This window comes from Otolemur garnettii, unplaced genomic scaffold, assembly GCF_000181295.1.
Source record: "Otolemur garnettii isolate 467f Iridium unplaced genomic scaffold, OtoGar3 scaffold00029, whole genome shotgun sequence".
In the NCBI taxonomy this organism is placed as follows: domain Eukaryota; kingdom Metazoa; phylum Chordata; class Mammalia; order Primates; family Galagidae; genus Otolemur; species Otolemur garnettii.
The window spans coordinates 18216467-18229292 of record NW_003852424.1 but is presented as its reverse complement, the minus strand read 5'-3'; positions in this window follow the sequence as shown (position 1 = coordinate 18229292).

Below are 12826 nucleotides of genomic sequence, written 5' to 3'. Positions count from 1 at the left end.
ATGTCTTAACACAATAACTAAGAAAATGCCATGAAGGCTATGTTAACCAGTTTGATGAAAATATTTCAAATTGTATATAAAACCAGCACATTGTATGCCATGACTGCATTAATGTACACAGCTATGATTTAATTTTCAAAAATTGAATAAAACAAAACCTCAAAATGTGTGGTGTTGGCTTTAGGACCGATCAAGAAAAAAATTTCCCTTAAAGCTTAGACAGATAACACTTTTTATATGTTGGTGAAATACTCAGTAAAATTTTTGCTAAAAACAACTTGGAAGGCAGAAAATAAACCTAATGAGCTTCTTCATTTAGGTGAAGTGGTTGGGATATTCAATGTTAGTATTGTGCCTTTGTTACTATTGGCTGCATTTGACAATGTTCTCTAAAAATACATGAGACCAGAAAATAATTTGCCAGTTTCAGAATATTTTAACATGTAGGTTTAGAAGAAACTTCCTCTCATTGAGAAATGATTTAGAAAACAATAAACATATTGAAACATTTTTCTCATGACAAAAACTAAATCCAAAGCAATGAGAGAAACTGTAACCAATTGTTTAAACATCTAGATTAAGATAGTGTCCAGTAATTACTTTTGGCTCAATAAGATGGCTCAGGAAAATGAGACTAAGGACATGGATTTCCCTCTGGAACCTGATAGACTCGAAATGCTCAAAATCAAGTCTAGAGAAGGAGTTGGTGAGAGAATAGCAAATCTCCAAATGAATTGAGAGAGGTGTAATTAGCATGTGAAGTTGGTTGTAATTAAATAAACAAGACACTGAAAAAATTTTTGAGAGTTGCAATATGAATAAACCTAGGCTAAAGAAAACTGTGACTATTTAGGACCCCAAATATTGCCTTGGAACACCAATTTTTTTTTTTTTTTTTCAGAAGATGGACTGTGAAAATCGCTCAGTTCCCAGGGAGGGGGCATATGTTCCTCTTCAAATGTGGCCAAGAGTAATGGAAAAGGTTTTCCAGAAGGTGGAGCTAAGAGCCATAGAAAACAATGAACCGTGGAGCTATTCTGAGCGCGTAGAATTACAGACTAATCAAGGATTATTTCCCACTTTCAGGGTAGAAAACTTTTGCAATATCTGCCCTGAATAATTTCAAAATATCTTTGGGCAAGTGACTAATGTCTATTTTCAAAGTTCTCTTGTTCCTGTTCCACTGTTGTATGTGGGTTTGTAAGGAAGGATGAAGGTAGGACGGACTTGTCATTTTAGTTTTTTGGTTTTTGGGACAAAAGGACGCAAATCTAGACTGACGTAGAGATTATTATGAGATCCTACACTTCAATGCTGTGATTAAATGGGACTTTTGGGTTTTCTTTCCTGGCATGAGGGAGGGGCACTCATTCAAACATATTTTGTGTATGAAAAGGAACGTGAACTAAATATTTGTGATCAGAAGTTTAGACTGTGATGAATTGTATTTTTGTTCACAAATATCTCTGTCCTTCCTTTTGAGATGGTGATACTTTCCTATCCAATTGGCATCAGGCATGAGGACAACCATATGACTTGCCTTGGCCAATAAAATGGGAATATAAGTCACATGGCTCACATCCACAACAAACTTAACACCAGTTCATGGCTCACCAAATTCCTTTTCTTTTTACATGGCAGTCTTCCACATAGAGTCTACCCCATCAAGCTCAGTCCTAGAGGGAAGATGACATGGATCAGGGCTGCAGCCTATCTCAATGAACAGGTAATATGAATAAGACATAGACTTTTACTTTTGTTAATTGAGATTTTCAGTTTATCTGTCACCTGTAGTCTGATATACCTCTTCCCAGCCTTTTGGCTTTTCTCCTAATTCTTTTGTCTTGTAGCGTTTGGATGCACATCCAGACCTCACATCCACTCACAAAGCAGGAAAATGGTTATGTGCCCTTGGCCAGAAATATACATCAAGACCCCATTAGTTTCAAGGGAGGCTTGAAAACTATGTTTTTAGTTTTTAGAGTCTTTTTCTTAGTAAATACAGGTGAATAAAGGAATGAGGATCTTAAAATGGAGTTTGCCTCAACTAACAAATAACATGAAATATACCACACTATCCTTGCAAACTAATCTGTTGTTACTTACTTGTCTGTATATAGTTTGTACACCAGCCTCATGGAAAGACAGTTCACTTCTCTAACAGTAGAGCTGGAAACAACAACAACAAAAGAAATACAGTTCATATTGCATTCTTTCATTGCATCTGTGATTATTCCACGGAGCAATGAGAGCAGAATTAGTATTTTTGATATGATAGTACCCTACTTTTGGCACCAATTTCTAAACTAGTCTGAGTAAGCTAGACTATACAGAGCTAACTAATACACTACAAAATCTCAGTGGTTTAAGAAATCAATGGCTTGGGTGGCACCTGTGGCTCAAAGAGCAGGGAGCCAGCCCATATACCAGAGGTGGTGGGTTCAAACCCAGCCCTGGCCAAAAAAAAAAAAAAAAAAACCTGCAAAAAATAAAAAATAATAAAAATAAATTTTAAAAAAGAAATCAATGGTTTATTTCTTATTGGCATCACCATTCAATGCAGGTTCTTCACTGGATGTGCACAAAATGACTTCAAAGGATGATGAGAAACAAGCAGTCAGCTCAGCGCCTGTAGCACAGTGGTTACAGTGCCAGCCACATACACCCAGGCTGGCGAGTTTGAAACCAGCCTGGGCCAACTAAGCAACAACGACAACTGCAACAGAAAAATAGATAGGTGTTGTGGCGGGTACCTGTAGTCCCAGCTACTTGGGAGGCTGAGGCAAGAGAATCTCTTAAGGCCAAGAGTTTGAGGTTGCTGTGAGCTCTGACACCACAGCACTCTACCAAAGGTGACATAATAAGACTCTGTCTCAAAAAAAAAAAAAAAAAGAGAGAGAGAGAAGCAAGCAGTCCAGTATCCCAGGAAGAGAAAAATAGGTTAGTCAACATATAAGACTGCCTTTTCCACAACATATCAAACAGTCAGAACAATGTCCACCAAGTTACCTACCAACTCTGCTCCTCAGTTTCTTCATGGGTCATGTTTTGGTCTCAGGGGATTGCTGGGAGAGCCAATCAATGAGTTACTATATGTAATGCACTTTTTTTTCTTTTTGAGACAGAGTCTATGTCGCCCTTGGTAGAGTACTATGGCATCACAGCTCACAGCAACCTCAAACTCTTGGGCTTAAGCAATTCTCTTGCCTCAGCCTCTCAAGTAGGTGAGACTACAGGCACCCACCACAATGCCTGGCTATTTTTGGTTGCAGTTGTCATTGTTGTTTAGCAGGCCTGGGCTGGGCTAAAATCTGCCACCTTCAGTGTATGTAGCCAGCACCCTACTCACTGAGCTATGGGCACTGAGGCATATAACGCACTTTGAATAGTGCCTTCACTATATTAAATGGAGTATATTCAATGTTATTGATTTCTTCTTTGCTATCAACAATGTAGGACTAAACCTCCTTGCACACTTTAGCACTGCAGTTTCCAAGTCCCAGTAGACTGGTACCCATCTGTGCTCTGTTAGGAACGAGACTGACAGCATGAGGTGAGCAGTGGGGCTAGTGAGCAAAGCTTTATCTGTATTTATTGCATATTTATACTGCTCCCCATCACTGGCATTATTGCCTGAGCTCTACCTCCTGTCACATCAGCAGTGGCTTTAGATTCATAGGAGCGTGAACTGCACATGTGAGGATCTAGGTTGCCTACGCCTTATGAGAATCTTATGTCCATCCCTCTCTCCTGCAGTCTTAAGAAAAAATTGTCTTCCATTGGTGGACACCTAAAGTCCTAGCTACTTGGGAGGCTGAGATAAGAGAATTGCTTAAACCCAAGAGTTTGACGTTACTGTGAACTGTGACACCATAGCACTCTACCTAGGGCGACAAAGTGAGATTCTGTCTCAAAAAAAAAAAAAAAATTGTCTTCCATGAAACTAGATGGTCCCCAACCCCTACCAGTCTGTGGCCTGTTAGGAACTGGGCCACATAGCATCATTGCCTAAGCTCCACCATCTGTCCCATTTCCCACTCCCCTCAGTCCATGGAAAAGTTGTCTTCCAGGAAACCAGTCCCTGGTGCCCAAAAGGTTCTGGTCTGTGGCCTGTTAGGAAGTGGGCTTCACAGCAGGAGGTGAACAGGGAGAGTGAGCAAAGCTTCATCTGTATTTACAGCGGTTCTTCACTGCTAGCTCGCATCACCCCTTGAGTTCTACTGCCTGTTAGAAACCCCTCCCTAGCCCTGTGAAAAAATTGTCTTCCATGAAATGGGTCCCTGGGGACCATTGCTTTGGTGCACACCTGTGCATGTGTAACTGCAGAGAAAAATCTCTTGTTTGAGTTTATGAGTCAAAAGTATCTACATTTTAAATGTTGATAGACTTTCAAATTGTTCTTCACAGAAGGCTTTAACAATTTACACATCTATCAGTAATTTATTTCATTGCGTATTTCCTTACATTTTTACCAACAATGTTTTATAAAACTTTCAGATGACCAACCTAAGCAAGAGCAAGACCCAGTCTCGAGCAAAAATAGAAAAGAAAAAAAAATTAACTGGGCTTTGTTCTCCTATAGTCCCAACTTCTTGGAGGTGAGGCAGGAAGATTGCTTGAGCCAGGAGTTTGAGGTTGCATTTTACCAAGGATGACAAAACAAGATTCTTTCTCAAAAAAATAATAATAATAATAATAATTTTGATTTCTGAAATACAAATAGTGCAAATGATCTTGACATTTTAATATATATTAAGCTAAATATCTTACTGTGAGTTGTAAAATTTTTCATGCTTTGCCTAAACCTGTCTTTATTTCACCCTTAAATTATATTTTAGTTATATACAACTTCTAGATTTAAAAGCATTTTGTCTCAGTAATTTCAGATACTATTCTATTGTTATGGGTTTTATTGTTGCTACTGTTAAAAATGATAAACATAATTCATAATACTTGTTAAAGGAGAAAAGGACTATATGCATCTTAGGAGTCACTAAATAGGTAGATGCCAATATTTTACAATTATTTTTAATTGAAGCCTGTTAGTGACATGAGAGTAATAATATATGTCATGTAAAGCTATGTATTATATTTCAGAAATTCAATTTCACTATTATCGCTGTTTCTTTTATCATTGCCTTCGGCCATTATATAATATATTTAGAAAACAGATTTAACTACTGAAGGTAAAATAGCAAATTAATCAGATGGTTTGTGTGGAAGAGTGGCTTTTCCACGGACCTTGGCAATTTTGCAGATCTGCACTCTGATCCAGTGTGGCACAATGCCCTGGGATCCTCCTGGGAACATGGGAAGAGGTCGTTTTGTATGGAATTGTAAAAGACCCTGTCTCATCACCCTCCCCTTTTTGACAGGAGTTTCCTATACTCTTAGGAGGCTGCTGTCAGTAGTTTAACATCCCCGACCTATGTGGGTTTCCGCGAGGCATAGGACTTTCTACATTTGTTCTTTGGGTATAAATGCAGACTATAAAATTACATGGCTGTGTGTCTATCCCCTCTGATTTTCGTTTTTTCTTTTGCATTGTAGAGGGCGCTACATCGCAGAAGAGGTCTTCTTGTGGGCCTCAGGGCGGCAAGGCTCACGCGAAAGCGTAGACGTTCTTTTCTGCCGACTCCAGTCTGCGCAAAGGCAGGTATTCTGAGCAGTCGCTGGCGGCGTGATGGTGTGTCTGGCAGCTGCGCTGGATTACTTAACCCCTAAGATCCTGGAGTTGGTGAGATAGGAAAACAGACAACATCCCGCGCCACCTGCAGCTGGCCAAACGCAACAACAAAGTGTTCAATAAACTGCAGGGCCAAATTACTATCACGCAGGGCACGGTTGTGCCCAACATCAGGCAGTGCTACTGCCCAAGAAGATTCAAAGCCATTTTAAGGATTATAAGGTCAAGGGCGAGTAATTAACCCCACATAAGCCAACAGGGAGGTGGGAGAGAAAGATCGAAACCAAAGGCTCTTTTAAGAGCCAGCCACAAGTTCAAAGAAAAGTGTAGGCAGATACTGCAAAACAAAATTTCAATAAAGTCCATCCTTTCCTTTCATTCGCTATCTTGTCTCTACTTTGTCTTCAGCAAAATCATGTAACAGTAGTTTCTTTAAAGATGAGTTTAGCATTGGATTTTCATGCAAGTAGAAAATAGAATCGTTAAGAATTGTTTTGTGAAACTTTTGATTCTGAAGCACATATGTGTAATAAACCTATAATTATTATTGGTTATTATCTATTAACCAATAATAACCTATTATTATTATTATCTTCTTTGTAGTTTTGTGAAAAACATTATTCCGTGATGTCGAGAACAGCACTTTTAAAGCACTTTTGTTCATTTGGGTTGTTTACTTGCTGTGAAATGTCAATAGGTTTGTCAATTGTTGATTAATTTAGTTCTCCAAGCCTAAGGTATGTGCTTTAATACACTGTATTTGGCATATTACGACTGTATTTAGCCTTTAGATATTTTAATATAGGAAAATACGTATGTGTGAATTGGTTTAAGGTTTCACTCCATGGGCTGTCAGTTTTCCCAAGAAGTCTCCTCCCTGGGTGGTCAACCAAGATGATGTGAAAGAGAGTCATAGGCCAAAGGCGAGTCCTACAAAAGCCTCTACCATAGCCAGATTCTGCTGAGTCCAGATCTGGAGAATCCTGCAAGGTCTTTCATTTATAGTTTTAGGGAGGATATCTTAAGCTTCACTTTTCATTGAGCACGTGTGTCTAAACTGTTAGTTTAGCTTGATTTCCTTTTGCCTGAAAATAACCCTAAGGGTAACTCTAGAGATAACAGAATCCTACCTCTGGAATCCCGTTTACATCTGCCAGGAATGAACATTTGGTGCAATGTGATGGTTAGACATTCATAAGTGTCTGTCATGTGACAGATGTTAATCTAAAACTTGCTTTTATTAAATCTAACTCCAGTCACCTTAAGTTTCTTTGGCATCTACCATTGCTTAACAACCAGAACCCTACTTAGGTCAGTTCCCAGATTGCACTGTGGGACAGAGTGTACCCTCGAGTGAGGACAGAAGCACATACACAAAACAAAACCTTTGACTTTGGACTCCAGAGGAGAAGTAAATGTATCTAACCATTCAACTCATAAGGTAATGACAAGTGAAGCAATTAAGTAGTTAAACAATTATTTTCTAGGCTGTTCTTTTTGAAAGGACAACAAAAGCATTAAATTTGGAAAGCAGAGACATTATTAATAGAAATAAGATTTGTAAAACATCCAGTCAAGAAAGAATATGAATCCTTTCAGAGTATAATCTACAGTAAGAAATACACATTTTTACATTGTGCTGCAATAATATGTTTATTACACATATGTGTTTCCGAATCAAAAGTTTCACAAAACAATTCTTAACTAAGTGGGATGCACTCTCATCTGTTCCATTCTATTTTAACTTCATTCATTTTGTTTTAAAAATGCCATTTAAGAGGCACTAAATTGATTTTAAAAGAGTAGTAATCTGTAGCTTGAAAAACATTGGGATGGTGGGAGTTGCCAGTCAGAGTAGTTGCCACTGCACCCACATGACCACAGATTGGTTCTAATGGCAATAAAGTATTCTGAACTGAGACAAGTACCTTTCCTGGAGTTTTCAGATGCGGAGTTTGAATATAGTTGCTTTTTCTCCCCTTTTATGGATAAGAATAAGATGCTGGAATGTGGACATGTCTATTGCCTCTTGGAGAAGGTTAAGAGAAGGGAGGGGAAGTATAAGAAGATCAGTGAAATGAGAGTTTGAAGGTTTTTGATTCATTTTGGGGGCAGAGATTTAATTCCTGTCTCTTTGGTCTCCAGAATTGCACTTGTTCCAGCTGCTCATTCTTTTCTTCTGTGACCCACCTCAGTTTTCATCTTTTCTTTTACTCTTTCTTTTTCTTCGAAAGCCATTTCAGTTGGAGTCCTATCTTTGTAAACACAGGTGTCTGATGAATAGAAGCCACAACTAATTGAATATAATGAAAACTAAACAGTGTAATGGTCAATAAATAGCTTGTCACAACAACAATGGAGGTTAATGATCTTCCTCCCCATCCTGATTTAGCACTAAGAAAAAAAATAAGTCTCCTCCCTCTCTCAATTAAAAGGAATTGAGCAAAATCAAAGTTTTTATCATAAATGTTGGAACCTGAGAGAAGCTAAGTCAAGTCTAAGGCAAACTTCTCATTTTCATAAAGGTAGCAAAGAGCAAAACAACAAAAGAAAAAGAAGACAATAAGAGAAAAAATATTCTTTGCATTTTCTCCAAGATTTGGAATATAGCTACACCTTAAATGACTGACATGGTCATTGAGGGCTAATAAACAAAAATGTTTCAGATAAGAACAAGGAGCTCCTAGATTCAAATTCCAGCACCTCATATACTTGGCCCAGCAGCATAAGCAATATTCATCCTCCTCTCCTAAAACAGGGCATTAGACTGAGGAAGTTCATTAACCCATATTTAAATAATAATTTACATTTAAGTTGTGAAAATACATTCTTCTATTTGGCAATTCAGCATCATCAACAAAAACCAATAGACAAAATTCAACATCCTCAAAGTACCAAAGTTAACAGAAAAACTAACTCCCTCTCCAAAGTAAAGAGCATCCATACAAATATTTAAATAAATGCATTGTATCAGAAATATTTGTTGATACTCCTCCCTAGCACCACTTGTTTCTCCTCAATAGAATTGTTTGTACTCCTCATATCCTCCCTCCCCTCTAAAAGGCATGTATAAAAATATCTGGATCCCATGGAGATACTGAGTAATCATTATGTGATTCTCCCATAGACATAGTAATATGCCTATATAGCCACTATGCAGAGATAGGGATAGGGCCACCAAACTTTATTTGTCAGAAAGCCAGCAATTCTGGAGAACAGCGAGAGTATCCACTCCAAGACCATTCTGCTCTTCCATTTCCAGAATCACAGTTTTATACATAATGGTTCAAAGCAAAGACTACATTAACTCTTATTTTAAATAATAAACACCATAACCCAGTGACAATCTATTACAACATTTTCAATTCAAAAGTTAGTTTCCTAAATCTATCTTCCCAAAACAAAGACCACAGTAACCCTTATTTTAAATAATAACTCAGTTTCTTATTATAGCATTTTGAATTCAAAAGTTAATTTCCTAAATCAATGTTCCTAAACTATTCAAATGGGTATCTTTAGGGTGGGAGCTAAATTTATAAAATAATGAAAGTGGGAGACAGGAAGCAAAGGTCAGGCGGGACTTAAATCAGCCAGGCCAGCTATGTCATGTCTGCCCTAGCCTGACTCTTTTTCTTACTACATGTGCTTTCAGTGAGACTTAACAAAATAAAATACATTTGCTCCAAATCTCAGGTAGTAATTAGAGATATTTGGATAATTATATAACATGTCCTAGTTAAAAATGTAACACTGTCTTACTTAATAGTTAATGAAATCCTTTCTACATTAAGTATCAACTTAATTGTTTGCTGTTCTATCTGGAAGCCCATGCGCATTCTTGATTTTCCTCCATGTATTCGCCTATAGATTATATTGTTTACAATTTTTTTTTCTTTTCTGTGACCATTATCCTCAATTGCAGCCATTATCCTCATTTTGCAGCTTTAGCTGGGCATTCCTGGTACTACAGTTGCTAAAATAAGTGGCAATGAAACTGGAAAGTAGACTAGAAGGCAGATACGTTTAAGAAAACAAAGTTGTGTAGATAACATGAGATGCACCATTTTGCTCAGCTGATGTAAGGCAAAATAATAGAAACAGTGTTCCACTATGAATGGTGACCAGCACATGATCCAGTAATGTCAGACTGATAAACAAATTGACCATTTGTCCTATATACAGTAAGACAAAACAGAAGCTTGACTTAAACCTGGAAAAAAATGAATTTGCCAGAACTATGATGAGGAGGTAAGATTCCAAGCAGACATACCACACATGGGTTCACGGGGTAGAATATGTGTGAAAAACAAGTTCCAGAAAATGCTCACTGCCATTTAGTCAAGTTTTGTTACAAGCTTTAGGCTCATTCAGTGTGCTTGCCTGACAGCTGTGCTTGAACATCTGAATCCTTGCTGATCACTGTGAGCTTTGGGAGAGAGAGTGCAAGTAAGAGTTCTTCTTCTACCTGTGCTGGGGCCCATCCTTGGCTTCTAGACTAGAGAGAACAGATTTCCTATGATGAATTCAATGGGATTATGCACTGAGGTCCTCTGAAATTTTACCCAGACATGAGCATTAAAATCTAAATCAGGAAATATTTCAATCTATATTCAAATGTTTAAAACTAATCATAGAGAGGAAGGAAAGAGGACTTTTCTTTCTTTCTTTCTTTCTTTTTTTTTTTGAGATAGAGCCTCAAGCTGTCAACCTCTGGGTGGAGTGCTGTGGCATCACAGCTCACAGCAACCTCTAACTCCTGGGCTCAAGCGAGTCTCCTGCCTCCACCTCCCAAGTAGCTGGGACCACAGGCGCCTGCCACAATGCCAGGCTATTTTTTGGTTGCAGCCATCATTGTTGTTTGGTGGGTCTGGGCTGGATTTGAACCCGCCATCTTAGGTGTATGTGGCTGGCACCTTAGCCACTTGAGCCACAGGCGCCGAGCCAATTTTTCTTTTTCTTTCTACACAAAGACAACTTGAGTCTATTTCTACCACATCAAACCAAGTAGAATGCGAGAACAAACAACTCATGAGCACTTTAAAATAAAGTTAAAAATAAAATGGCAAAACTAATATGTTCTAACTTGGATAATTCAGGGTTATACATAATTCATATGATTTTTTGGAATATTTTATTTTTTGAGAAAGTGTCTCATTCTGTTGCCCAGGCTGAAATGCCATGGCATCAGTCTAACTTACAGCAACCTTAAATCCCTGGGTTCAAGTGATCTTCCTCCCTCAGCCTCACAAGTATTTGAATTACAGAAGCCCACTACGATATGACATCCAGGTTTTTTTGTTTTGTTTTGTTTTGTTTTAGTGATATGGGATCTCTCTTTGTCACCCAGGCTGGAGTAGGGAGGTACATCCTCCAATTACTAAGCTCAATTGATCCTCCTGCCTTAGCCTCCCAAGTAGCTGGGACTATAGGCCCTGATTGCCACCATGCTTGGCTAATTTTTCTTTTCTTCTTCTTCTTCTTTTTTTTTTTTTCAGTAGAGACAGGGTCTTGTTCATGTTGCCCAGGCTGTTATGTGATGTTCCAATTCTAAAGTTGATGACTATTTATCCCAGGGTCCAGAGTCCTTCAGAATGACTCAGGGAAAAATCTCTTACACAAGAAAGTAAAATTTACACACACCCTGACCATAATTGACTTAGATTTTCTATACTTAAATTGTCAAAATGTAGATGATACAAATTTGTTTTTATTTTCTTTTATCTTATACAGAAAATAGTAAAACTTACTTCAATGAATGATGAGGATAACATAATGAATACTTTGTATTCACATGAGCCAGGCTCCTTTTCTGATTCTTCTCAGTGATAGATTCGTCCAGGCCCCCACTCATTAGCCTGGCTGCTAAGAGGTAGTTTACTCTCTCACAATACAGTTTAAATAGGTATAAATGGTCAAACCCAAAATCTAAAGGATAGCTCCTCTGAGTTATTAAGTAAGAAGGGACTTAAAGTCCAAGCGCTGAGCAGGAACTGAAACCATGAGAGCCATGGGAGTGCAGAACCAGGTTTAATTTTCCACAGCTGATGCTAATGCTCACATAAAGAAAAGAGTCTGGGTTACAAACCCAGGGAGCTAAAAATGAACTATTAGGGAAAGCTGAGAGTCTGAAGGTATTGACTCATCTCTGTGACAACTATGTATATGATTAGAAAGCAATGAGAATGTTTTCAACTTTCTGGGTATTGGCAAGAATCAGCATCCAGAAATTAAGAGAGTTTAGACTTCTATGTCCACATAGGTGTGCCAAACTTATGTAGCTTGATTTTTAAAGTGGTTATAGAATGGCCTATACAGTGTGATTGCATGTGTGCAAATTTAGAAATAATATAAAGCATTATTTTATAGTTTGTGAACACATAGATAGGTAGTTGGGGCCAAGGAAAAGGTTCCTTTTGGCTCTCCAAAAGTCTGCTAAAAAAATCATTGACAAGATGTAGAGTAACAGGAAAAAAGAAATACAAATTTATTTAAAATTAATACATGGAAACCTTCAGAATGACAACCCAATGATATAAGATAAATTGTCCATTTTTATGCTTGGTTCAAGAAATTATAGATCGCCATGTACAAATATGATTGGACAGAAAGGGTATGATCAAATGTTAATAGACTGAGTGGGGAAACCCAGCAAGGCCTATCTGTCTAGCTTCTTGGCCTCTCTGAGCATGCATTCTTCCTTTAGGTATGGGGCAGGACCTTCTCTGGAGCAGGGGTATTATGACCTATAGTCATAAGTCATAGTTTCTTAATGGCCAGTTTTTACACCAAATATTTTTAGGTTTGATGACTGGCTTTTAGGATAAGGAGTGTTGGTTTCTATGACCTACTTTGGGAAGAGGGATTCTGGCTTCTATAGTTAGTTCATGAAACCATAGAAACCAGAATGGGACTGAGAGGTAGGAAAACAGGACAAGGTCAAAGAAAAACTTTTGCTTCTTGAGGCTGCATCTGAGGCCTTCATTTTTGGGGTACTATTTTCTGAGCCCCAACATTAGTAAAAACACAAAAATATAGAAATTAATATTATATTTATGTGAAGCTTTTTTTGTTTGGTTTAGAAATGAAAGGAGAAAGGGATCAAGGGAAAAGGAAAGCAATGAAGTGATTTTTTTTTTTTTT